This window comes from Triturus cristatus, chromosome 4_2, assembly GCF_964204655.1.
Source record: "Triturus cristatus chromosome 4_2, aTriCri1.1, whole genome shotgun sequence".
NCBI classification, from domain to species: Eukaryota; Metazoa; Chordata; class Amphibia; order Caudata; family Salamandridae; genus Triturus; species Triturus cristatus.
Window position 1 is genome coordinate 597,042,688 of NC_140586.1, and position 27,981 is coordinate 597,070,668.

The 27,981-nt window shown below is 43.2% G+C and overlaps 1 long non-coding RNA gene across 1 annotated transcript in view; it reads right to left on the bottom strand.

Moving 5' to 3' along the window:
• LOC146834732 (uncharacterized) overlaps positions 1–27,981 on the bottom strand; it is a 137,973-nt gene that overhangs the window by 6,212 nt on the left and 103,780 nt on the right. The window contains exons 3-4 of the long non-coding RNA XR_014960328.1: positions 5,650–6,213; positions 1,358–1,488 (exon numbers count right to left, since the gene is read on the bottom strand). This is a non-coding gene — a long non-coding RNA (uncharacterized LOC146834732). The remainder of the gene's footprint in view (positions 1–1,357; positions 1,489–5,649; positions 6,214–27,981) is intronic.

Genomic DNA, 27,981 nt, shown 5'->3' on the forward strand with positions numbered 1-27,981 from the left:
TCATTGGAGCTCTCATTCCTCTAATGATTCGGATTCTGTCTATGGTCACTTTCCTCAGGCCTTTCTCAATATTATGACCCAAGTATGTCACTTCCTTCTTACAATACTGTAGTTTTGCTGGAGATACCTTAAGTCCTTCATCTGCCAGGTGATTTAGCAAAGCTATGGTGTCTGCTTCACAAGCTTCCCGTGTCTTTGACGCCACCAATAGGTCGTCAATATACTGGACCAAAACTGAATTTTCAGGCATGGTAAGGCTTTCCAGAGATTTCTTTAACAGCTGATTGAAAATGGAAGGGTTTTCTGTGTACCCCTGTGGGATTCGGCACCATGCCAAAATACGGTTTCCAAACCTGAATGCAAAAAGTGGCTGGCTGTCATGATGCAAAGGTATGGAGAAGAAAGCATGACACAAATCAATTACTGTATACCATTCTGCATCATGTGGGATCTGATACAAAATTACTGAAGGATTTGGAACTATTGGACAACAGGAAACGACAATTTTGTTAACCTTTCTCAAATCTTGTACAATCCTGAATTTCCCACTCTGCTTTTTCAGTCCCATGATAGGCGAATTACATGGACTGCTCATTATTTCCCTCAGCACTCCTTGCTGGATCATTTTCTCAATTAAAGGGGTTACCCCTGCTATTATTTCTGGGGTCAATCTGTACTGTGGAATGTTGGGGTAAACAGCTCCCTCTTTTACAGCAATTCTCACTGGGTCTACATTTCTCATCAGGCCTACATCTTCCCCAGTGAAGTCCCAGATCGCTGCTTTCACTGTCTGTTTCAATTCTGGGGGCAATTCATCTGGATTGAATACAGCATAGGTTCCAGCAACCTCACACTCTCGATTAGCTATGGTCATTTTATACAGGACATCCTCATCTGGTGTTTCAAAAGCTATTCCATCTGGTGTACAGAATATGGTGCAATTCATTTTGCACAACAAATCCCTTCCTAATAGATTCACAGGACTGGTGTCACACACCACGAATCTATGCATGTCTGAGAATTTCCCTATTCTGACCTTTACAGGATCAGTAAGGTACGTTTTTATCTGGGTGTTTGACACACCAACTACTTGGATTGTTTCATCCGAAAGAGGAAGATTTTTCACATCTGCTGATCTGACAGTGGATCGTGTAGCTCCAGTGTCTACTAAGAAAGTAATGTTTTCATCATTAACTTTCCAATCTACAAATGGTCCTGTCTGATCTATTTCTAGAGATGCGCCAAGTACGCACTCTGCTTCCTCTTTTCGGCACCGTCAATAGATTTCTTCTGGCTCACTTTCATCATTGTGCATCCAATATTGTGACACAGCGCTCGCGCGTTGCGGTTTGTTTACCTGTTCTTCATTGTAGAATCCCGTTTCCTTGCTATACTTCGGCTCTGTGGTAAGGGCGGTTTTGGCACTTGATTCTGTAAACTGACAGCCTTCTGCTGTTGCAGCGATGGACCACTCCCCTCACACTGCACCTGTGGATTTAATTACGGATTTTCATCATTAGCAAGAGGTAGATTTTTACACTCGGATTTCCAATGCCCTATCCTGCCACAGTTGTGACAAGGGAACTTCTTCTTGGCTTCCTCAATGTTACCTTTTCCCTTTCCTGGACCAAACTTTGATTTTATACCTGGATTATTGGCCTGTTCTATTAGCTGAGCTTCCTGTCTCTCTGCAACTTTTACTTGAGCCCACATTGCCTTCTCTTTTAATTTCCGCTGTTTTGCCTCAATTTCATCACTAAAGTATTTAGCATGTCTCAGAATCTCATCTATTTTCTTACTCTGCCAGTCCACGGTGTGCTGCCTGATCATGTCCCCTATCTCAGGATGCAGACCATACACAAATCTGTACACAAAATGACTCAGGTCCTTTTCTCCCAGACTGTCATCCCCACTAAACTGTTTGAACGCCAGAATTAGCCTCTCATAATATGCGTGGACTGACTCTTTCGCTTCTTGATGTGTTCGATCTATTTTAACCCAATCTGTTTCTTTTGGGGTCACTTTATTCTTCAAGAAGGCCATGACCTGTTCATACTTCTTCAAGACCTCCGGGTCTGGAGCTCCTGTTTTGGGATCTCTCGGGTATTCTTTAGTGGGCCAATCTATGACTATCCTACATTCTGTCCACAAGTCTGCTGGCACTATTATATCAAACAGGCTATTTAGATCAATCCACAACACCTTTGACAATTTCACAAATCTGTCTACCTGTCTGTACCACTCGACCGGCTTTTCCCGTAATGGAGGGAAATCATTGGTAAATGACAAAATGTCCTGTCTGGTCCATGGGACATGCACATATCCTCCTCCTGGAATCTCTCGCATAGGTAACTCCATTACCACTTTTTCCTTTTCTCTCACAGGAAAGGCTGGGAATGTTCTGTCTGAGATGTCATCTCGCTTTCTATACCTCCTTCTCTTCCACTTATCCACATCTCCCCATTTCCTTAATACTGTGATTATGTCCCTAATCTGCCCTATTCGTCCTGCAGCATTCAGATTCTCGATGTCTTTTTCTGTAAAATCCACTCGGTAAGGTTTTTGTAATGCCTTCACCTTGTCCATGTCAATTCCCATTGCACTCGCTATTTCTGCTAGTCTGTCATGTAAATTCTTTGCTCTCCAGGTGATGCTCTTGCAGAGGAACAGTAGTTCCTCATCTTGGTAGTTTTTCAGCTTTTCTGTGGGAATTGTCCCTACTATCAATTCTTCTAACACCATCCTCAATTTCGCAACATCAATGGTATGTGATTCTTTCTCTTTATCCTGCAAACTTTTTAACCAGTCATTCAAATCTTCAGTAGTTATGCTCACTGACTTCTCTGCATCCCTTGGTTCTGTCAGTCTCTGTGGTTCCAACATTGATCCCTCTACCCTTCGGCCTCTCTCAGCAGTATCGGAACAATTAAATGGATTATTTGACACAGGAAGTTCACCTTTACCCATAGCATGTCCCCAGGAACTTTCTTTCGTTTTCATCAGGGACTGTTCTGCCTGTCTTTGGTTCACATACGGAACTGTTAGTCCCTGCTCACTGTTTTTCTGCTTCTCAAAAATAGGCATAACCGGACCTATGGTCACAGGAACTGTAACTGCTTCTAGATTTTTCGTTAGTTCCCTTATTTTCTCAGTCAATTCTAAGGTGGTTTCCGCTAGTTCTCTAGAATTTTCATTCTCAGCCTTAGTTTCCTTCTCTTTTAGTGAATTTCTCCGTTTTACTTCTGGGGTCGTAACTTCTGTTTTAATGATTCTCAGGGTCTCCCTTACTGGTGTTCCTGTAGTGGGTGTTTCTAATTCCTGTCTGTATGGAGGCGGGCTCTTGTAAAACATATCATCTAAAACATTGTCATCTGTATCACTAGCCCCATACCTCCGGGTTTCTACATGATTTCTTTTTTCTAGGCATTTTCTTCCTCCACTTTCTCCTTCCGTTCTAAGAGGAAATAATCCTTCTGTCATACTGGCATCTTGCCACCTCCTCATTCTATCGCTATGAGTTTCTCGATCGTTCAGCCGCCCGAACATGTACCTGTACCTGGATCCATTCCTCTATTTTTCTCGCTCATGCATCTCATCTTCCCACTCTGTCAATGCCTCAAACTGCGTAGGCCTAGGTCGCGGATCTAAACTCATCATCCGTTCCCGTAAGTTCCTTAATATGGCCAAATTAAAAGACCCATCCTCTGGAAACGCTAAAACTCCGTCTTTCTTTGTATATTTTGCCCAATTGTCTAACCAAATATAGGTATCATACCCATATTTCGCAACCATAAAGGATGCGGGGGTTTTTGCCGGAGGAAGTAACTGTCCTTCCCTCGTCACAATTTTCTTGTCCTTTGCAAATATATTTTTCAATTTACTAAACACAGACTTTTTCTTCCTCTTGGGTGAATGATAATACATTTTCCCGTCTTCCGTGAACTCTCTTAGTCTTCTATACCTCGGTATGATTTTTAATCCAATAGTAGCGCGACTCTTTCTCATGCACCAATCCTGGAGCGTCTACGTCGTTGTCACAACTTCCAATCTCTGCGCGACTCACACTAACGCACCAATCCTGGAGCGTCTACGTCGTTGTCACAACTTCCAATCCCTGCGCGACTCACACTAACGCACCAATCCTGGAGCGTCTACGTCACTGACTAGCTGTCCAATCCCAGCGCGGTCCTTCTGACGTCTACAGTCGCTGCAGCGGCTTCCACTCCTGACTCCTGTCCTCAGTCTACCCCTCCTTTACAAAACTACTCATTAGACTTTGTTTCAAATTTACAATACTGGTTAGTTACAACGTACAAACATCTCCATTGTCTGCTCCGCTAACCACAGAATAGCAAAAGACCTTTCCCACGAGAATCCTGTTTTCCCGAGAGCAGCGCTTACCTCTGCCCTACTACAGAATTATTACGTCCGTTGGCAAAGTAGCACATCCCTCTACTTCACCCTTCTATCACGCATTAATCAACTGTTCTCTCCGGAATTAAAAAACATAGTTGGAAACGTAATGCTCCTGAGAAATAACACCAGAGTTCCGCAATTAATTCAAATGCTATTTCATTCACGCACTTTCACACAAAGAAGTACTTTTCATTCACACAGAATCCTGCTTTCCCGAGAACAGCGTACAGTCTGTCCTACTACAGAATTATAACATTCGTTAACAAAGCAGCGCTTACCTCTACTCTGTCCTTCTAACAAGCTCAGAGAACACCTGCTACCTTTTCAATAAAAAATGTTATCGGCATACCTATTGATTTCCTGGTACTTTAGACTGAAATTTCACAAATATCTCTTTGCTTTCATATACACTTCTTTCACACAGAAATTATCTCTAATGGCGACACTCAGCAATGCCACCGAATCGAACCCAGACAATGCGACGCGTTTCCCCGTGTACCTACGGGCAACCACAATCCCGTCTTTCCCGAGAACAGCGCTTACCTCTGTCCTACTACGGAATTGTCACCGACTTCTTACATCCCAGAAGCCGTACAGACTACATAGAACTCAATACGACTTCAACATATAGTGTTAATACATATATCAACATCACTTGATAATCAATAAGCTATATATACATGCCAAAATCATCAACCAAAACAATAAAACTCATCTCTAGCTACCCAGGATACTGGTAACTATATATATATATATACAACTCATCAAACCTAGACAATAAAAACCATCATCTTGCTACCAAGAAAACTGGTGAAGTTCAGACCACAAAATCTCCTCCTGCTTCCACGGACGGAATGATTCCACAGTCACACGCACATACACACATCACACGCTGGTGGGGCCCATAACACCAACATTCATTCGCATCAATCTATACGTGCCTACAGGGGAGACTGGGTCTTCAATTTCTCTTCTGAACTACAGCTTTATTTCCCTTGGATGGAGGAGACCACATTTATTTATTTATCCTGACAATTCCTCCATCCGGAGGCCAATTGGATCATTTAGTTGACTAGGGATGTGATGATAAACACTTAAATTTTTATGCTAATAAAATATACATTACAAGAAATAACCACCCGACACAGTTCTTCAAACAATCAATTTCTTTATCTAATTAAATGTTCCTGTTAAAATCCTAACAATTGCAATAGAATCTTGAGTCATAATTACCTATTCTGGCTAATTGTCGTTCTCAGTCAGAATCGGGTCCTCAGAAATCATCAAAGAGTCTAGCATCCCATCCTCTGCTGTCAGCGTCGTGAGTAGCATCGATCAGGGTGCGTCTCAAGATCATAGGGTGGTAACCGGCTCAATTTCCCTCTCTGGACTACTAATATTTATACTGAAATTTTGCATATAAAAGAAACATTTCATAATTTCTAGTCATTTCATTGGCTGAATTCAGCCCCGTCCCAAGAATTTAAGCAACATATTTAATGTTCACAGTCGGATGATGTATTAAACTAGGCATATGGGAAAATCGTTCCCAGGTCAGGAATGTATCAGTCTATTGTGGAAAAGGTGGCTTTTGGTTCCAAACTAGCAAAATTTTCATCCGTGTTCAGGGACATTGGCATCTCGCCCAGAGTAGTCTTCATGGACCTGGTACAGGGTTCAAGGAGAGGTTGCTGCGTCGTCAGTGCAGACGCCTTTCTCTGCTGTCAATTGCATGAAGTCATGTACTTTAGTGTGGATTCAGTTGGCGGCCATCTTTTAGCAGGCCGAAATAGTCAACTTAAGGTAAAGAAACACAAAACGTAATTAATACATGGAAATGAATAAAACAATGTTATTCCCTTGCTAATACCCCTATGTGTATGCATTTATCTAGCCATATGCGACTATTAAAGCCGTTAAATGCAGGTTTATTTAGGTGCAAATCACAAAAACATTGCTTCAACTAAACATATAATTTTTATTATGCGTAAATCTTAGTTCACCTATTAATTTAGCCATGCAAATGCGTTCCCACGTATGTTTTCTTGATTAATAAGGTTGATTAGTTTATCACAGCACACAGTTAAATCATTAAGATTTATCGTTTAGTCCTTTTAATATAAACATATATAAATGGATTGGGTATACTAAAATAATTTTATTTTACCCGCTCCAGCACCTACCTGTAGATGGAGTGCATGGTCGAATGGGGCTTGGTTAAATACAGTGAGCCCGGTTAACAAGGCTCACCAGGGCCGTGATCCAGAAGTTATTGCAACGTCTGTAAGTGTTGTTGGTGCATGTGAGACTGTTAAAAATGTGGGTCTCTAGTTGGCAGAGGTAGGTACCTTTGCCCAAGTCGGGACCTTTGCTTCTAGTTAGGGTAAGGGGATACACACTTTAGATAACCCCTGCACACCACCTGGGTAGCTTGGTACGAGCAGACAGACTTATCCCAAAGGTAAAGTGTAAAGTATTTGTACTCAAAACACACAGTGGTACTGTGATAACACCACAAATGGACACCACACAAATTTAGAAAAATAAAGTATCTTTATCTAAACTCAACAAGACCAAAATGACAAAAATCCAACATACAAGTATTACTAAAATGACTTTAAAAAGGTTTTTAGCAACTTGGTGCATGGAAAACTAGGGAGGTGTGATTTCTCTCAAAGTACCTGTTTTTGTGCCAAAATTCACAAGGCCAAACAGCCGCAGCGATGGGAGGCACCTAAAAACAAAGAGATGCGTAGGTTCCTGAGACCTTGCGGATGCGATGCAACAGTACTGCTGCACGCAGGAGTGCGGTGCATCGTGTCTGGTCTGTAGGGGGAAAGCGATGCGTCGATTCTGAGGCGACTCCGATCCACAGGTTATGCATCAGGAAAACTTGCCGTACAGGTACGATGCGTGGAAATCTGGGATGCGTCGGTGATCGATGCGGCGAGCGGTGTAGCGCCGGTTCCTTCAGCCGCGAAACCTCGATGCTTCGGTTCTTGGAACGGCGACTGGTGATGTGTCAGTTTCGGCAGCGGGGCTGCGATGCTTGGAGATTCTACCCGCACCGTGGAGCTGCGTTGAAAAAAATGCTGCATGAAAAGCAATGCGTCAATTTTGATGTAGTTGTGTTGCTTTTCCAGCACCCAACAGCAGAAACAACCTCCTGAGGCCCAAGACAGTCGCAGGCACCTCCTGGCAGGTCAGTGCTCCCAGCAAGGAAGTTCAGGGGAGCTGTGGGTGAAGTCTTTGTGTCCCTGAGACTTCAAAAGAGGGGGCAAGCTCTACTCAAGCTCTTGTAGATTTTCTTCAAGAAGGGGACACAGCAACAGCAAAGTCCTTCTCCTTCCTTTCTTTGACAGAAACAGCTACTGCAGGCCAACCCCAGACACACAGCAAAGGGGCACTACTTTTTCTTAGTGTCTCCAGCTCTTCTCTTCTCAAACGTTCCTCTTGATTCCAAAAGTAGTCTAAAGTTCAGGGGTTTTAGGGCTAATACTTATAGCCCCCAAATGTCTTTTTTCTCTTTGTGCAAGGGTCTCTGAGCCCAGTCCAAACCTGTTCTGTCCTCACTGTTGCAGTATGACCACATGGGGTAGAGACAGCATTGTGCAAATGAGACAGGCCCTATTCAGGTGCAAGGAAATCTCCTCCCACTACTCTAAATTCAGCCAGAGACTATTCACCCCAGCTGTGAGTCATCCAGGAAGGGCCAGGCACACCTCAACCCCACCCCCAGAGGCTGTCTACAGTCAATGCACATCCCCAGCCCCTGTCACTCAAAAACCAGATGGTCAATATTTAAACAGGCAGAGGCACACAGAATGGTTAAACAAGAAAATGCCTACTTTCTAAAAGTGGCATTTTCAAACATACAATTTAAAAACCATTTTTACTAAAAGACATGTTATTAAATTCTGAGTTCAGAGAGTTTAAACTTTATTACTCTATCTTGTTCCAATGGGAAGTTATATTTATAAGATGTCATAAATAAACTCCAATTCTATCCAATGAGGCAAGAGAGCCTTTCACTAGTTAAAATCAAAATTAGCTGTATTTCACTATCAGGACATGTCACACACCAGTACATGTCTTACCTTTCACATACACTGCACCCTGCCCAGGGGGGTACCTTGGCCTCCCAAAGGGGTACCTAACATGTACAAAAAGTAAAGGTTAGGCCTGGCAAGTAGGTGCACTTGCCAAGTCGACATGGCAGTTAACAGCTGCACACAGGCACTGCAGTGGCAGGCCTGATTTACCGTTGCAGAGCTACTCATGTGTGTGGCACAATCAGTGCTGCCGGCCCACTAGTAGCATTTGATTTACTGGCCCTGGCACACTTGAGTGCACTTTACTGTGGAGTTACCAGTAAATCAAGTATGCTAATCAGGGACAACCAATCATGTTGACAATGTACACAGAGAGCATATGCACTTAAGTACTGATTAACAGTGGTAAAGTGCCCAAGCCAAAAAAAAACAACAACAGCAGGTCAGGAAAAAATAGGGTAACAAGCAAAAAGTGTCGGGATAACCCTGCAAAAAGGGCCAAGTCCAACAGAGACCATAGTGTTTTTTCTTCCTTAGCCATATGGTTCCTGCAGCCTGTCTTTGGTTACAGGACTGGGTGTAGTAGGCAGTTGGGCTTTGTGTATTCCTCCTAGGCAACCACACACAATGGGAGCTTAGGTGCGACTGGATGGGGCATCACTGGCAGGCTGGGAGGGAGGAACTGGACCCAGCCTCACTTACACCTGAATAGGCTGTGTCCTGGCTCCATACAAAGGTCTTAACTACCCTGCATTGTCACTTCAGTCAGCTTGGAGCCAAGGTAGGGAAGGCAGGAAATTCCATGTACTTCTAAGCCACAATATAGAAGTATATCCAAACTTCCAGTCTGCCCAACAGCACCTGGACCTGTCTACAGTGACATCCTGATCCCCAAGAGGTGCTTATCTAGTCCTGGACCCTTGCTGTGCCTCTTTGTGACAGCAAATGGGCCACGTCACACCTGAACTGCACTTCTCGCATCAAAAATGAACACGAGCTGCCAGAAGCCCATCTATTCACACAGCAGTATCGTCAGTCCATGGAAGACCGCCAATGTGAAACTCCAGTCCATAACACCCTGCCTGTTCTTTTCACCACGCTGACTTCCCATGGGGGGAAAACAAATGTGAAACTCCAGTCTGTAATGCCCTCCCTGCCCTTTGTGCCATGACGTCTGCCACTGCCGATGATCTCCCTGCTCCCGGCGACTTTCTTCCACACAAATGGGACTCCTGGCACAAAATTTGAGATGGTAAACCTTCAACGGGACAAATTTGGGACTGTACCTAAACTTTTGACCCATACCAGCGCTACCATATGTCCCCGGTTGGCGCTTTATGCTTTTAGGTGCTATTTTGCAGTTCATTCTTTAAACGTTTATAACCCCAGTTCTACTGATTTGATTTTTGTCATTTTGGTCTTGTTTTATTTATCAAATTAAGCTCTATTGCTTCTAGCCTGTAGTGGAAATATTCTGTGTGGTGTTTTTCCTGTTTTGCTGTTTGTAGTTTTGCACAAATACTTTACACATAGCCTCCAAATTTAGCCTGACTGCTCTGTGCCAAGTTTCCAGGAGGTGAGCACAAGTTAATTGGGGGGTTTGCTTGTGGTTTATCCTGATTAGGAATGTGGTTGCTGCTTGACCAGGGCTCTCAACCCAGTCAACCAATAACCCAGTTTCTAACACCTTGCCAGTTCTTGCTCTCTGATGATCCTTCTTTTAACCAGATCTTTGATTTCCTCCTATTCCGCCATATTCAGAATGCCACAGACTTCTAACCTCCTTTGTCTTACCTTACCTGCTCACTTGATCTCCAGTTAAAGTTCCTCTATCAGCATTCTTCCTCCACACCACTTGGCAGCACTGCTCTTCTCTTCTCTGTATCTTTGGCTCAGGGACTCTACCATGGTAGGAGCAGGGCTAATTACAACCTTCTACTGCTGAGCAAAAGGTAAGCTGTTATTTCAATTATTCATTTGTTGTATTTCATTATTTGTTTGATCACATGATTTCTAATATTGTGAGGGGCTCATTTATGTCATTATTGCATTGGGCAGCGCAGCAAGGCACCCTGCTTCTTTGCCCTCCGCCAAATTGAAAGGGCAGTAATACAGTGTATTTAAGCAATACAGTGCATTCCTGTGCTTTCTGCCAGCCCTTGTGCCATTTTGTCAGCCTAGTGCCAATGTACACACCCATGCACCATAGGAGGCAGTATTGTGTTTGTGTAGGAAGGGGCACCTTCCTTAACAAAAACAATTATAAGAGACGTTTTCCTCTTTCATGAGTGCTGCAGGTTGTAGCACACATGAAAAGAGGAAAGAACAAGGAAAAATGAACACATTTCTCCTCATTAAGCCTCACCTTGGGAGGCTTCCTGATTTGACACTTCCCCTGGTTTACATCACTTTGTAAATCTGGGGCAGCACCAAATTCCATGGGTGTTGCATGGGAAAACCCACTGCAACGCCAATGGAAAGCTTGCCAAGCTCCGAGTAAGGTGACACACAGATTTGCAATGCGTTGCCATACTCATGATTTATGAGGCATCTCAAAGCCATGCAGTGTGGATTTGTGTGGCTCAGTAAATCTTTATGAGAGCCCTGTATCATGCGTGTACCACTTTATGTGGTGCAAAAGTGATGCAGGGCTCCCATAATCAAGCCCCTTTGTCTTTTGTTTGTTCCCCTCAAGTTTATCGAATCTGAAGTTGCTGCTAACGCTATCCTGAACAAGGTTTTTTATTGTGTTATCCCCTTTTTTCCTGGGTTCCTAGTTGACAAATTATTAACCAGTACCTTGGTTGGAGCAGGTGAATGATTGGGACTGTTGGCTATAGCCCTTGTGGAATGTAATCCTTAAATCTAACCAAGGCAAGCAGTATTTCAGGAAGTAAACTCCTTCACTGTAGAAGAGATATAGGGGCAGAATTACGATGCCGGTCAGACGAGGGTCCTGCCGGCATTGTTGCGGAAAAGGGACTGGTCAACAGGTACTCGATGGTCCTGACCACCAAATTAAGACCCAACCGCCGTGAAGGTGGTCAGAAACATGCCTCTTTGCATTGAGGCTTGGGCAGCCGCCTGGAAAGGCATGTTTCTACACATCCCTGCACCCTGTGGCAAGCACCATACAGTGCCTGCCACACGATGCAGGGATGTTTGTGCCCCCCAGGGCCCAGAGCGGAAGGCGACGGGGAAGAGGGGTCCTGCTAGGGGCCCCAATACAGCCTTTCCACCAGCCCTTTTATGTCAGAAGAACCGACATGAAATGGCTGGCAGAAAGGAGGATTGTAATCCCCCACGGCTGTGTCTGCGAAGGCACCACCTCCATTGTGAGGAATGCGATCAGACTGACAGCCTGATGGGCTCCTTGAGCCTATCAGAAGCTGTCAGTTGGTCCCTTGAACAATGCAGTCTGACTGACCGCCTCATAATTCGGTGGTCCGACTGCAGATATAGGTGCCGGTCCCACCGACATCCTAATCGGACCCATAATTTTGGTGACCGTTGTGTTTTCTTTCATCTTGGGTAAGAGGCAATCTTCAACAACATATCTGAATTCTTGGCTGAGACAATTTTTTTCTCTCTGACTATGATTGCCTTGTGTTTCCTTTAGTTTTTCTCACTGCAGCATCCCAAAAGTTGATGATCCAGTCAACTGGCTCGGTCTATTGATTCGGAGCAGCACTATGGTGGATCCAGCACCTGAGCTAGTAAATCATTTATATCATCCTTTAATCTGCAGTAGAAAAGATATGCTGTTTTCTCTTCCAGCTACCCAGCTTCCATGACTAATTTTTTAATAGAAGATAAATACATAACTTAATTATGATTACACTGACAAAGGTTCAATAACTTCATGTCCATGTATTGCACAAAGATGTGTTTTACAAACAGTTTCTTTTATTTAAGATTTAAAAAACATTGAAATATGTACAGAAGAGGATCATCTCGTTCCTCAAGGAAGGGGGGATTGAGTATGACTGTACCGTACCCTTACATAGAATTGAAGAAATGTACCTTTTGACTGTTTTTTAGGGAAGGAACAGATAAATGTTATGTTATGTTATGTTAATTTTAGTTTATAGAGCGCTTAATACCTGCAGGTCTCTAAGCGCTGTGAGCAGATCAACGGGAGTCCCAGGAAGGGCGGATTCGCAAGAAGGGGGGTTAAGCCCAGGCTTCAATGAATAAAAGGGTCTTTAGTTTCTTCCTGAAAGGCAGGAGGCTGTTTTCTGAACGAAGCTGCCCTGGCAGTCGGTTCCAGAGTTGTGGCATAAGGGTTGAGAAGGCTCGACCACCTTTAGAGGAGTAGTGAAAACGTGGGCATTTTAGAAGGCCCTCCGTGGAGGACCTTAGTATGCGACAGGGGGTATATTTCACCAGGCGTTCCTTGGTGTAGTTGGGCGCTTACCCAAACAAGGCCTTATGTGTGATGGAGAGGCCTTTAAATTTGACCCTCTGCTTGATTGGTAACCAATGCAATTGTTGCATTAGGGGGGAGGCCCGGGTATGCCTAGGTAGTTTGAAGATCAGCCTCGCCGCATCATTCATTACCACCTGGAGTCTGTGCAGCAGTGAGTCCGGTAGTCCGATATAGAGCGAATTCCCGTAATCAAGCCGGGCCAGGATCATGGCCATCACTACTGTCCTCATTGTTGAAAAGGAGAGGATGGGGGGAGAGTCTCCTCAGCTGCCTAAGTAGGCTGACGCAGGTACCGAAAACGGTGGTGATTTGATTTGCCAGGGAAAGTTTGACATCTATCTTGATTCCCAGACTTTTTACCACCAAAGCTGGTGTAGGGGTGACACCCAGCTCGTCTGGCCAGAAATGGGAGTTCCAGGGATTGCTGTCATTAGTGACAGCCAGCACCTCCGTTTTGTCTGGGTTAATCTTGAGTGAGTTGTCGGTCATCCAACTGACCACAAATCTCAGGATATCTTTAACCCGAGCGTGGGCTTGAGTGCTGCCATCTATTTGGACATATATACATGCATATAGTTCAAATGGAATTGTTTCAAGAATTATTCAAAGATATAACAGTTATCCAAACTTTTTTTAAATTAGTTAGGTGAGGTGTCAGAAAGGCATATCTCTTCCTAATAATATTACATTATATTTCTTCACTTCACATATATAAAATGAGATTCAAAGATGTGCTATATATATATATATATATATATATATATATATTCACAGAAAAAAAACATAGGTTTCAGGCACGTTATAGTTAGGAATTAGCATTTAAAAAACCTCAGAAATTCACTGAAAAAACCATAGGTTTCAGGGGTGTTATAGTTAGCTGGACTTTTCACTTGTACACAACCATTGAAATTCCCCCGTTATAGTTAGTTCAGCTAACTATAACTCGCGCGCCCGCAATGCACTGCTGATGACGTCACATATTACATCACTCATGACATGGTCAGTGACATCACTCATGACATCACTGATGACATCTCAAATGACATCACTGATGACATCACTGATGACATCATCCTTGTGATAGCGTGGCAGACCTCCTCTCACCCTAATATAACCTTTGATACACACATTCAAAAAGAGAGACTAAAATTTTCAAAACAATGGACATACCAATACCAGTTACAACAACCTCTTCAGTAATTCTAAGATCCACATACACATCCACTCATTCACCAACAGTCCTATACAGTCACTCATACATGTACTCACTCATCATATGTACTCATACACCTATACATCCTGTTACACAATGCCACTCATCCATAGAGTTACTCACACACATAGTCACTCATGCTAATAAAGAATCAAACATACATTTACTTGCATATACAGTTATACACACACCACCACACTTACTTCTAGGGAAACTTACACATACTTAGTCTTTTAAACAATCACTTATAGAAACACATACTTATTCATACAGGAACTCTTTCAATCTCTCACTCTCACATATACTCACTTATATACACCAATAGTCACATATACTAGTTTAAAACATATGTAGTTACTCATAAAGACACTATTGAGACAGTCATTCACTCACTAACACACCCATACACACACTCATCCACCCATACAGTCCTGCACACATGCTGTCTTCAACACATACAAACAGTGAGTCACTCATTCATGCACCTATGCACTACGTAATACCCCCCACCGAACCATGCAGACACTCAGACTGATACTCAAAAAAACAACTAATAACCTATATAGACACCCATGTATCTACTCACCAACCCATGCAGCCACTTATACACAAAGTGAGAGACTGATACAGATATTTTCATATTTAAACATTACTCACTAAGCCATGTATTCACTATGATACACTTAATCAGTGAGTTACACAATCAATTTTTCAAAAACAAATCATCCATTTAGACACTTATATACCCATTTATTCTTCCATCGACCTTGAGATATACATATATAAAACATATTTAATTTTCAGAAAAACACACATTCACTGGATGATGTCATCAGTGATGTCATCAGTGATGTCATTTGAGATGTCATCAGTGATGTCATGAGTGATGTCACTGACCATGTCATGAGTGATGTAATATGTGACGTCATCAGCAGTGCATTGCGGGCGCGCGAGTTATAGTTAGCTGAACTAACTATAACGGGGGAATTTCAATGGTTTTGTACAAGTGAAAAGTCCAGCTAACTATAACACCCCTGAAACCTATGGTTTTTTCAGTGAATATATACATATATATATATATATCGCACACAAATGGATCCCGGCCTGAGCGCTCAACATTGGGTGCTTGCGCGAGGCCGAATCCGTGGCCTAAATTAATTTTTGAAAACAAAGTTTTTGGGCCACACTCAGGATTTGAGGTTCATAGATTTATTTACAATCCACCATTAAGCATCCATCTGTAAGACAAACCAATGCGTTTTAGCCACAGGGGCCTTGCACACGGTTGGAGGAATATTACCCATAAGGCATTATTTATATTTTAGCCCAGTACAACCCACAATGAGGCATTCTGGGAAACGTAGTGCAAAAAATTCAAACAAATCCTAATTTCTACAGACACTTATACCATGTATATTACAATTAAATCAATAATTATTCGTAAGGAATTTTGTGAGCTGCAAACTTATTACATGAATAGCTAATTTCTAAATATTAAACAAACTTTTCCCCACATTTTCAAAATTTATTACGTAAATACGTACTCTGTTTTCATTGTTAATACAATTCAAAAAAGCCCCACTATGTGCTGCACATTCTACAATGTAAGGATTTAAAGGTTGAATAACTCTTTGTATCACAGACACTAAGTCCACCTTCTCCAGATAATATCCCCAGGTCAAGTGACCCTATGCACCAATAGATGTCCACTGCGCTCTAAATATGCTTACACCAGAGACAATCTCAAGTGTGTCTCCTGTGCGCATCTATTGGCTAGACAAGGTAATGGGCAACATTTGTATGTTGTTGAGTACAGCACAAAGAAAAGCTAACCCAATTAGCAGAATACTAGACAAATAAGAGAGGAAGGGGGAAAAAGAGAAAAAAGTAAAAAATAAGGAGGAGAGAAAGCAAAGCGTGATCACAGTCAATTCCAAAATAACATAAAAAGTTTCTCAAGGATATGATCATATTTACAGTCTAGCACTTGCAACAAGAAAAAAATATCATAATATTAAAAAAATCCAGAAATGTCCATACATCAATTTACAGATGGACATAAAGTTCCTCATTGTTATTAAGACCTTGAGGGGTCTTGGTTCGTAATTTGATAATGTATCTGGACTCCAACTGTCTTAGTTTCAATTTTCTATCACCTGCCCTTTCATTAGCAGGAATGGTGTCCAGACCATAGAATTCCATATTTTTCCAGTTGTTGTTCTGACATAGTGCCATGTGTCTGGCTGTAGCATAGGTCATATCCATGTTTTTTATTGCATGAATATGTTCAAGGATCCGTTTCTTCAGCATGCACACAGTTGAGCCCACATATCTTTTACGGCATACACACTGTATGATATAGACCACAAATTGTGTTGTGCAGGTGATTCTTTTATTGATCTTGATCCGATTTCCTTCATGGTCAGCATACTCTGTTTTATTCACGGCAACTTTGCAGGCCTTACATTTGCTACATTTGTTGAAGCCCAGTTGTTTATCGTCCAGCCAGCGTGATTTTGTTTTCTTTTGGAAATGGCTCCGGACGAGCGTATCTTGTAACGAAGGCACTTTGCTGTATGTTACCTGTGGTCTGTCACCAATCATGTTGCCAATCCTGATCATTGCTCAGGAGATGCCAAAATGTTTGCACAATTTTGGTGATACGTGGGCTCGCCTTGCTGTAGGTTAGAATAAGTCTTGGTATCCTGTTGTCTGATGCAATGAGTTCTTTCTGTGCATCAGCTCTAGGAATAAAGGTGTCCGTCCCGGTCACTGTAGCAATCTTTTGTAAACATTTGTTTAGGTCTCTAGATCTATATCCTCTTTTCTGTAGCCTTTTTTCACTCTCTTTGATTTTGATATTGGCCTCTTCATCCTTGGAACAGTTCCTTCTTATCCGTACAAATTCCCCATACGGAATGCTGTTGTTGAGGGAGAATGCTGTTGGTTGCTGTAGGTTTCCTGTAAAGCGTGGTCTGGATCTGTTCCTGGTCTATATAGACCGTTGTATCAAGAAAATGTATATCAGTCCTGCTAGTTGTAGTAATGAATGCTAGCCTGATGTTGTTCTGGTTCAAATTGTTGAAATAAGACAGAAAGTCATCTTCATCACCGTTCCAAATGACGAATAAGTCGTCAATGTAACGGGAACACAATATGATCTTATCCAATTCTTCATGATTTTCAGGGCCCCAGGTGATCTCTTTCTCCCACCACCCCATGGTACGATTAGCGTAGTTCGGTGAGAAGGAAAAGCCCATGGCAGTACCGCAATGTTGTTTATATAACTCTTTGTCAAATAAAAAGATATTATTATTGAGACATAGCTCACTCATAGTGAGTAACATGGCTGAGTGTTGCAGACCTTTGATGTTTCTTTGTTTGAGAAAATATGCACATGCTTCTAGTCCAATGTTGTGTTGGATTGACGTATATAGTGATACTACATCAATTGTAGCCATGATGTAATTTTCATTCCAAGATGTGTGTGCCAGGATCCGTAAAAAATCCCCTGTATCTTTCAAATATGAGCTAAGATTCTGGACCATGGGTGTCAAGAAGTAGTCCACATATATAGACACATTCTCATATAGCGAGTCACATGTGGATACAATGGGGCGTCCGGGTGGATTGGAGAGTGTTTTGTCAATCTTCGGAAGAAAATAGATAGTTGGTATTGTGGGATGTTCCTTCCTCAGAAAATATATTCAGTTTGACCTATTAGGCCCGCATCTCTCCATGTCACAAGATTCTTCTCCAGTTCCAGCTTCATCCCATCGATCGAATTGTCTTGCAGCAGTAAATAATTTGTGATGTCTCGCAATTGTCTGTGCGCCTCTGTTACATAGTCTTGCCGATTTTGTATGACTATGTTGCCACCTTTGTCCGCGGGTTTTATAATTATTTCAGTATTGTCCAATAGTGTCTTCATTGCTGTACGTTCCTTAGTAGACAGATTTGCTCTTTTTCCAGGATTTCATGTTTTTTGTAAATTGTCCAATTCATGCATCACAGCCTCTGAAAACTGGTCAATCTTATTACCAGGCTGAGGACACTATTTTGATTTCTTTTTAAACCCGCTCGGTGTGCGGCTTGTTGTGTCTATACCTACTTCATTAAGCACTGGTGTTTCCGTGGTGGTGGTAGCTATTCATGTAATAAGTTTGCAGCATACAAAATCCCTTACGATAAATTATTGAATTAATTGTAATATATATGGTATAAGTGTCTGTAGAAATGAGGATTTGTTTGAATTTTTTGCATTACCTTTCCCAGAATGCCTCATTTTGGGTTGTACTGGGCTAAAGTATAAATGATGCCTTATGGGTAATATTCCTCCAACCGTGAGCAAGGCCACTGTGGCTGAAACGCGTTGGTTTGTCTGACAAATGGAGGCTTAATGGTGGATTGTATATCAATCTATGAACCTCAGATCCTGAGTGCGGCGCAAACTTTGTTTAAAAAATAAAATAAAATATATATATATATATATATATATATATATTCAGTGAAAAAACCATAGGTTTCACACATGCTATAGTTAGCTGGAGAGTTTACTCATAAAAAACCAATGAAATTCCCCCGTTATAGTTAGTGCAGGCAACTATAACTCACGCGACCGCAATCCTCTGCTGATGCTAATACTGTATTTAGACACTTATTTGCCCATGTCTTCTTCCATTAAATTTTAGCTATACATATATTACAAATTTTTTTTTTTCATAAAGACACATATGTCATCAGCAGAGGATTGCGGTCGCGTGAGTTATAGTTGCCTGCACTAACTATAACGGGGGAATTTCATTGGTTTTTTATGAGTAAAATCTCCAGCTAACTATAGCATGTGTGAAACCTATGGTTTTTTCACTGAATTTGCAAGGTTTTTTAAATGCTAATTCCTAACTATAACGTGTGTGAAACCTATGGTTTTTTCAGTGAATTTGTACGGTTTTTTAAATGCTAAGTTACTTTACGCCGTTCGTGGCGTGCGCGCCCACTTAACGCAGTTCGTTCCGTGCGCGCACGGTGCGCTTCGCGCACCGTGCGCGCACAATGAGCACGCGTTGCGCTTCTCGCACCGCGCGCCCACTTTACGCAGTTAGTGCCGTGCACGCACGGTGGGCACGCGGTGCGCTACACGCACCGCGTGCCCACGTTACGCTTGATGGGCCATGTACGCACGATGCGCTTCGCGCACCGTCCGCACATGGAGGACATATTATGCGCTTCGTTGTGAAAGGTAATATTTTCCTTTGTAGGTATATGCCGTGCACAAAAGGTGGCCATCGGGCACCTTTTGCACACGGGGTGGGGAAAGTGTGGATAATTTTTTTTTTTTTTTAATAATTTTTACCGTACGCGTACGGTAAGTGTAATCGGCGTTTTTTCGAAAAAAAATAAAATTGAATTTTTTGCATTGGGGGTTCTTTTGGGACACCTTAATCAAGGCTAGGTGGTTAGGAGCTGTATAAACAGCCCCTTTACATGTTTTTTGCCTTTGTTTTTCCTCCCCCCCCTCAGAGTGCGAGAGAGAAAATGGCGGCCGCCGCTTCCTGGTTTCGACCGATTCGAATGTTTACTAAGATCTAACAGCCAATCAGAATCGCGCTCTTGCACGGCACCGTACGCGTACGGTAAGCTTACCGTAAGCGCACGGTAAGCGCACCGTAAGCTGGCTCAGATATATATATTGATTTAAATGCTATTTTCTCAGAATCTACTGAACAGATTTACACCAGACCTACAAAAGGCACTTCCTTGACCTGTAGACTACCTCTCTGCCAAATTTCAAGTAACTCTGTTTGGCCGTTCGGGCTGTAGCTGTGTCTAAAGGTCCTATGGAAAAATGCATGGGAAAAACGCGTTTTGGGACCCCCCATTTTTCTCAGCCCCCACTTGACAAATCCCCCCGAGACTTTCAGGGTAGGAGCGGAGCGTAGCGCCCCACCTATTTTGAAAATTTCGCGAGGATTCGTCGACCGGCGCCAAAGTTATTCCAAATAGAATGTTGCGGATTTCCTATGGAAACAGAGTCCTAACTATAACTACCTACTGGCGACCGCCAGTAGGTAATATATATATATATATATTACCTACTGGCGGTCGCCAGTAGGTAGTAGGTAATATATATATATATATATTACCTACTGGCGGTCGCCAGTAGGTAGTTATAGTTAGGACCCTGTTTCCATAGGAAATCCGCAACATTCTATTTGGAATAACTTTGGCGCCGGTCGACGAATCCTCGCGAAATTTTCAAAATAGGTGGGGCGCTACGCTCCGCTCCTACCCTGAAAGTCTCGGGGGGATTCGTCAAGCAGGGGCCGAGAAAAAAGGGGGGTCCCAAAACGCATTTTCCCCATGCATTTTTCCATAGGACCTTTAGACACAGCTACAGCCCGAACGGCTGAACAGAATTACTTCAAATTTGGCAGAGAGGTAGCCATAAGGTCAAGGAAGTGCCTTTTGCAGGTCTGGTGTAAATCTGTTCAGTATTTCCTGAGAAAATAGCATTTAAAAGCATATATATATGTGGGCGGAGCCTAACCACACATCTCATCCTGAGATCTGATTGGCTGTCAGCACTTCATCCAAGAAGTGTTGGCAGCCATCTTGGGACCAATATACATGATAGCACCTCATTAAAAAGCATTGCAGTTAATAGAAGGTTTTAAGACTTTAGTTACATTATAAATCATTTGTTGATGGTACCATACTCATTTTAGGAATTGTGGTATGTTCTAAGGTGATTTCACCATGTGAAAAAGCCTTCTGCTGGGATATCATGATTGAGAGAAAAATATTTTCTCATGCTTTTACCACAGAGGTTTGGAAGGTGATCTATAGGCTAAACTGAGAGCTTATTTTCTGTAAATTCACATTATCTTTCTCAGTCATGTGAGAATGAAGTCTGACATTCTCAGTAAAACATGTACATCCAACAAGGGCAGAGACTGTCAGTTGATTCCTTTGTGTTCTACTGCAGCTTCCCAGAGTGTTCCAAAGAACTACTAGAGCGCTAACAGTCCTACTTATGATAAACATATGGCACACCTGAAGCCATCTTGCTTGGATTAAAGTGGTAACTCTTAAAACATTTAATTTAAAAAGGAACAAAATGAGGGGGTTCATTTTTCCATAAAAAGTATGATTAGTGCTGCAGAAAGAAAAATTAGGGCACATTTTGAGTGACTTCTCAAATCCTCTTCTATTTCATTAAAAAATTCTGACATGCAGACTGAAACATGCACTTTCAATACCAGCAGCAGTTTTCCCTGGTGAGCAGTAGCTTTACTACAGTGATCTAATGAGCAAAAAGAGTGCTAACATTCTGAATTTATGGCAAATGTGTGACACATCTGAATGCCTTCTTGATGGAATCAAAGTAAAAAACTGAAAGTATTTCCTACTGAGGAGACTGCAGTAAATGAGGAAATTAGGAAACTTCATAACAAATAAGTCTCCCAAGATGGCCACCAGAGACAAAAGAGCCCAAATGTAGCCCAAATATCACCCAGATGTAGCCCAAGTATAGCCCAATGACAGAATGTCCCAGAATGTTCTTAAAAACAACTAGAGCGCTTACTGTCTTCATTATGACAAAAGTATGGCACACCTGAAGCCATCTTGATTGGAATAAACTGGTAACACTTAAAACATTTAATTTAAAAAGGAACACAATGAGGAGGTTCATTTTGCCATAGAAATTATGATTAATGCTGAAGAAAGAAAATGAGGGCACATTTTGAGTGACTTCTCAAATCCTCTTCTATTTCATTAAAAAATTCTGACATGCAGACTGAAACATGCACTTTTAATACCAGGAGCAGACTTCCATGGTGCAGTAGTTTTACTACAGTGATCTAATGAGCAACTAGAGTGCTAACATTCAGAATTTATGGCAAATGTGTGACATATCTGAATACCTTCATGATGGAATCAAAGTAAAAAACTGAAAGCATTTCCTACTGAGGAGACTGCAGTACATGAGGAAATTAGGAAACTTCATAACAAATAAATCTCCCAAGATGGCCACCGGAGACAAAAGAGCCCAAATGTAGCCCAAAATCACCCAGATGTAGCCCAAATATAGCCCAATGACAGAAGTGTGCAAAACACTTATTATTTTGTGTTTTTGCAGTGTTATATAGTGCAGACTTGTCAGGTATTGGAGTGCCTTACATGAGCATTGGTTACATCACACAAGAACAAATTCATTTTGGTTGTAGACATGGGGAGACTAAGTGATTTGACCAGAATCACAGAATGTCGAGCTGAAGCAGAAACTTCAACCTGGTTCCCCAGTTGCAAAGTCTGCAGTTCTGGAAGTAACACCACATCCTCTCCCCTAAGTGCAACATTTAATCAAGTGGTCAACTGGATAAAAAAACATAAAGATAACAAATAATTTAAAAGTGCTTTGTCACTATTTGAAAACTCAGAAAATATGTCCTTATTTTAGTCTTTTAGAGCACTAACCATAATTTTGATGCCAATAAGACCCTCTCATATATGTAATTTCTAAAGGAAATGCTCTAGGTATTACAGTTTTGATTACATCAAGATGATGTCAGGCGTTCCACACTTTTGTAATAAATATAGAATGTTAGCAATCTAGTTGTTCATTAGGATACTGTTGAGAGGCAGAGGCCAGGGGCACGGACTCTGAAAATTGAAGGCAGGTAGGAGGGTGCAAAGGCAACAATTTAACCACACTGAGCAGGCAGGAAGGGCCGTGGAAGCACAACAGACTATGGAGGGCAGTGGAAAGGGGGGCAGGGGCAACAAACCAACAATACAGGACTTGCAAGAGAGGCTGTTGGAGGGAAGATCTATTACGGGTCAAGGAAGCTAGGGGCGGTCCCCAGATCCCCGGGAGCCACCACAGAACTGAGCAGGAGAGTGAGTCAGGGACAAAAGGGGCACCTTAATTTGAGCCGGGGTGCCTAGGAACGCTTGCTCCAAAAATTAAGAAAACAGACATATGAGACATGGAATTGGAGGCAGAATACAATGGCAGTTTAATGAGAAGATGCAACTTCAAAGAAACCGCAGAATAGAGACATAAAGTACAAAATACAGAATCCAGATAATCATACAGCTGTCATAATATTCTCTGTATCTCAATTAATGTACTGACAGAGAGAGAGAGAAAACACATCTATAAATGCATCATGAGAAACAAGTTACACCAAGGAAAATGTTACCTAGGAACACTCACGTTTACTCTTAGAGCAAGCATTCCTGCAATTACAATACAAAATCTTTTAAATGCAAAAGTAAAGAGAACAATGGTTAAACATAACATGACATTTCATATAGGTAAAATAGAATAAGATACTTCAAGCAAAGCAGAGCAAGACATTTTAAGCAAAGGAAGACAAGAGCTCCCAGCTCTTGGGGAAAACCTGCACTGCCTGTTAACCTACATACAGACGGCGAGGTAGTCCGTCGATATCTGTTGGTGCTCCCTTTTTATATCATTTTGTGGGCTCCTTTGCACGCTACATCTACGTACGTATGCTACCCAAAAGCTTCGTCTGCAGATTTTACCAGACATTTCGTCATTTACCCACTTAATGCTGACAATGGACTGGGTGAAAAGGTCAGTCTCTCAGGCCAATCGCTTATCGTAAGTTCCATAGCGCAAGCAGAAAATAATGGGTATTGTACGGGAATTCAATATATTCATGTATAAAATCTGCTCAGTTCTCCTAACTTGACGCTCTGCGGTTGCCACTTCCTTAAAAGCGGGAAACCTGCCCAGGAAGCAAGTACCAGTCCAGGATGCAGCCTACTGTATGTCGACAGCTTCAGGGGGATGTTGAACTTTGATACCGAGCACGGAGCACTCGGGTAGGGTGGGGGCTACTAGTTTGGATCAGAAGGCCTCGCAGACCTGCCTTCAGACTGCTATACACTAAAATTGCAGAGCTATGGTCAATTTAACAAAGAGGCCTACATATTGAACAGAAGGGCCTACACAGGGGTTTTATGCTGGCTGAGTGGTAAGGATGTCTCAGGATAATTATATAGCAACACAGGACCCGCTGGTCAATTTAATACGGCCTACAAATGCAGCTGGCAGGGCAAGGACAAGGGTCTCATACTTCAGGTGTGGACAGAACGGGTCAGGGGCCCCCTGTGATACAAAATCTACCCTCCTTCAAGGCTGTGGCAATGTAATAGACCATTGTGGGCAGAAGGAAGAGGCAATGGTAGTACAACCATACATGCCAACAGACCCGATTCAGCCAGGAAATGTCCAATGTTTTTAAGCTCAAATGGGCTTTATTTGATCTGTCTCCTGTCTACAATATCCTCTTTTTCAATGTAACTCAAAGGGGAAAATCCATACCCCAGTTTTTTTTCAAAATCTCCCTCTTACCAAGTTCAAAATGTTCGCAAGTATGGTACATTGGATCATGGAAGGAAATGGGATAGGGACATGGACTTGGATAACAGAGGACAGGAGGGACATGGAGAGGTGCACCAAACTGACCCTGCAGGGCAGGCATCAGGGTTTGCAGCAGCACAATACACCACACAGGGCATGCAGGACGGGAGTGCAGCACAACAATCCATAGAAAGCAAGAGGGAGGGGACAGGACCATGCACATGGACAACAGAGAACAGAGGGGCAAGAGGCAATGGTAGCTAGCTGACCATAATAGACAGACAGGAGAGAAAGCTGCAGCATAACAGACCATAAAGGGCAGGAGGGACGGATCAGGGGCATTACAATGGAACAGACAAGCCAGGAGGGAGGGAGTAGGGCTGGGGGCAAGGGGGCAGGGCAGGAGCAGCAAGATAGCCATGGAGGTCAGGCAGGATGGGCACTAGAAGCAAGACACACCATGAAGAGCAACAGTGAGACTGTGATGGCATACACACAGACCATGGAGGGAAGGTGGGAGGGGGTCAGGGGCAGCTAACTGACCACACAGGGAAGGTGGGAGGGGCCATGGCAGCACAGAAGACCATGCATGGCAAGTGGGAGGGTTAGTGGCAGCACAATGGCTATGATGGGCAAGAAGGAGGGTGGAGGGGCATGCACAAAGGACGATGGAGTATAGAAGGGAGGGTGCACAGACAAGAAAGTTCAGGGGAAGGGACCTCACAACAGACCACACTGGGCAGGCAGGAGGAGCAGTTGCAGCACAACAGACCAGGGAGGGCAGAAGGGTGTGGCTGTACAATGGACCATGTAGGACAGGAGGAAGAGGATAGGGGCATGGCATGTGGACAGGCAGGGTGGAGGTGGCAGGGACAGGTTACAGTCATCTGACAATGCTAGGCAGGTGGGAGGGGAGTGGCAGCTCAACAGAACACTCAGAGTAGATAGGAGTGGCAGGTCCATGGGACATGGTGGGCAAAAAGGATGGAGCAGGGGCATGCACAAAGACATCGGAGGGCAGGGGGAAGGAGAATAGGGGCAGCAAGCTAAGCACAGAGTTTAAGCAGGAGGTCAATGATGGGGCATAGAATTGGGCAATGGAGGGCAGGAGGAGTGGACTGGTACATCATACTAAATTGAGGGCAGTGGCAGCACATCAGACCATGCATGGCAGGAGGGAGGAGGCTAGTCCATGGATTCACACAACAGAGGATAGGGAGGAAGGGGATGGGGCAGCAAGCTAACTGTTCAGAGAAGGCGGGTATTAGGAACTTTATTGTTTTTAAAACATTGTGTCTGTGCGAACTACTTAAAATATGAACAAGTATGCAGCATAATCTCACTTTTATTCAGGAAGAAGAGGACGTTTGTGACTGTGACTCCGGGCTCACTTGGCAGAAACACCCCCTGACCCTCCACCCCCTATCGCAAAATGTAATGCCCGTGAAAAGGGTAGGTGAACACAGTGTTATATAGAACATAGTCCTGAGAGCACGATTGAAAATGAAAACTAGATATAGTGTATGGTATAAACTATGCACCAAAAAGTGTGATATAAGATGAAGCGGGCGTGAAATATAATATGCAATACATTGTGCGCAATGACAGATTCATTGGAGAGCGCGAGATAGCACAGGCACTAGCGCTTGCTATGCGATATGCGCCTTGGAGTGTAATATGCACAGGGCAGTGTTGTGTAACCTAACTAGTCTCTAAAGTTGTAAAATAAAATATGTGCTGGGGAGTGTAACGTTGCATATGCACTGTGACAAAGATATGGATCCCAGATTGTAATATGTATGGCATAGCACTGTGCGTTATAACATAGGCATCGAGAAAGGCACGTTAGATGGGGCAATATAACCCGTGCGAAGACAAGTGTGGCATGACATATTCACGGGGTGGTGTTACAGTGCACATGGGCTAGAGAGTGTCATAGCATATGCACTAGCTAGTGGAATACAACACAGAGGTGTGTGGCACTCGGCAGGCAATGGTGGGTGTAACACAGCATTGGGCTCTGTCAGGAGCACGCTGTGACTCTCAAGTGATGTTCGTCCCCTTTCCAGAGAGTAAAATAAAAAGTATTACACATCCGGCAGTGGATGTGTGTTTTATTAACCGTGAGGGGGGTTTCTTGCATAGTTTTGGTCGAATTTTTGTCGAATCCCCTTTGAATGGCTTGGTGTGCATGTGTATTAAATGTGCCCGTCAATAGCTACCCATGTTTGTATAAATAAACGACAAGGGTGTCTACCAGGATTAGGCACGGTAGGGCATCAGACATGTCAGAGCTTCACTAGTGGTGTAAATACATTCCACGTGGATCCATTGCATGCATAGTCGCCTTTTAATGAATATCACGCAAATCGTCATGGTGATAGGTACGTACGGTTTGTCCAGCATGTCCTAGGTGTGTCTATAAATATATATTTTTTAAAAATAATAAAAAACAGTGGCCGGCCCTGGGGATTGGGGTCAAAAAAATATAATTAGGAGACTGGCCCTGGGGGATGGGGTCATCAGGGCCAATAAATTAGAATAAGAAGGGGAACCAAACAGCCCCCCTTCTTAAAAAACTAAAATAAATAAAAGACTGGCATCGTGCCGGAGGCCATGCCCCCTCCGTGCAGCACTCTGCAAACGCGCCCCCAACAGGCATCTCCAGTATGCGCCAGGGAGCTGCGCTGCAGCCAGGTGTTCTGAGGCCAAGCCCCTTTTTACACCTCTCTGCAACGCAGCTCTGTGGCGCTTACTGGAGGTACCTAGTGGTCTAGTTTGACCCTAGGGACCCTTAGGATTCAGGGGGACTTAATCTCTCAACTTAGAACAGCCACAGGGCGCGTTTACACAGTGGTGAAGGGAGGGGACGGGGCCTGAGATGACGTGTGCAAACACGCACTATGGCACGTTTTAAATTGGGGATATAATTTCCCTTCAATACTGAGGGCCGCTGGGGGCTAACTAGCCCACCAAGTGCTTCCAGTAAGCGCCACTGAGCTGCATTGCAGAGAGGTGGTCCAGGCCGTGCCACTTTTTACACCTCTCTGCAACGCAGCTCTGTGGCACTTACTGGAGGTACCTAGTGGGCTAGTTGGACCCTAGGGACCCTCAGGATTCAAATGAACTTAATCTCCCAACTAAAAATGGACACAGGGCGTGTTTACACAGTGGTGAAGGGAGGGGACGGGGCCTGAGTTAACATGTGCAAAAACACCCTGTGGCCTGTTTTAAGAGGTAGTTTTAATCCCCATGCCCTATTATACACTAGGGGCTTACAGAGGAGGTCATGCTAATCACAGGGGGACCCCAACGCATAATGTTCCCTAGTGTATGTAGGTGTTTTCACTGTATTCTAAGTGTCTTTTAACATAGCACTGGCTCTAGGACTGGTTAGTCAGACTCAGTTACCACCAGTATCCGTCTGAAAAAGTTGATGGTACAGGATGATTTTGCAACAAGGCTTCTTTCTGCT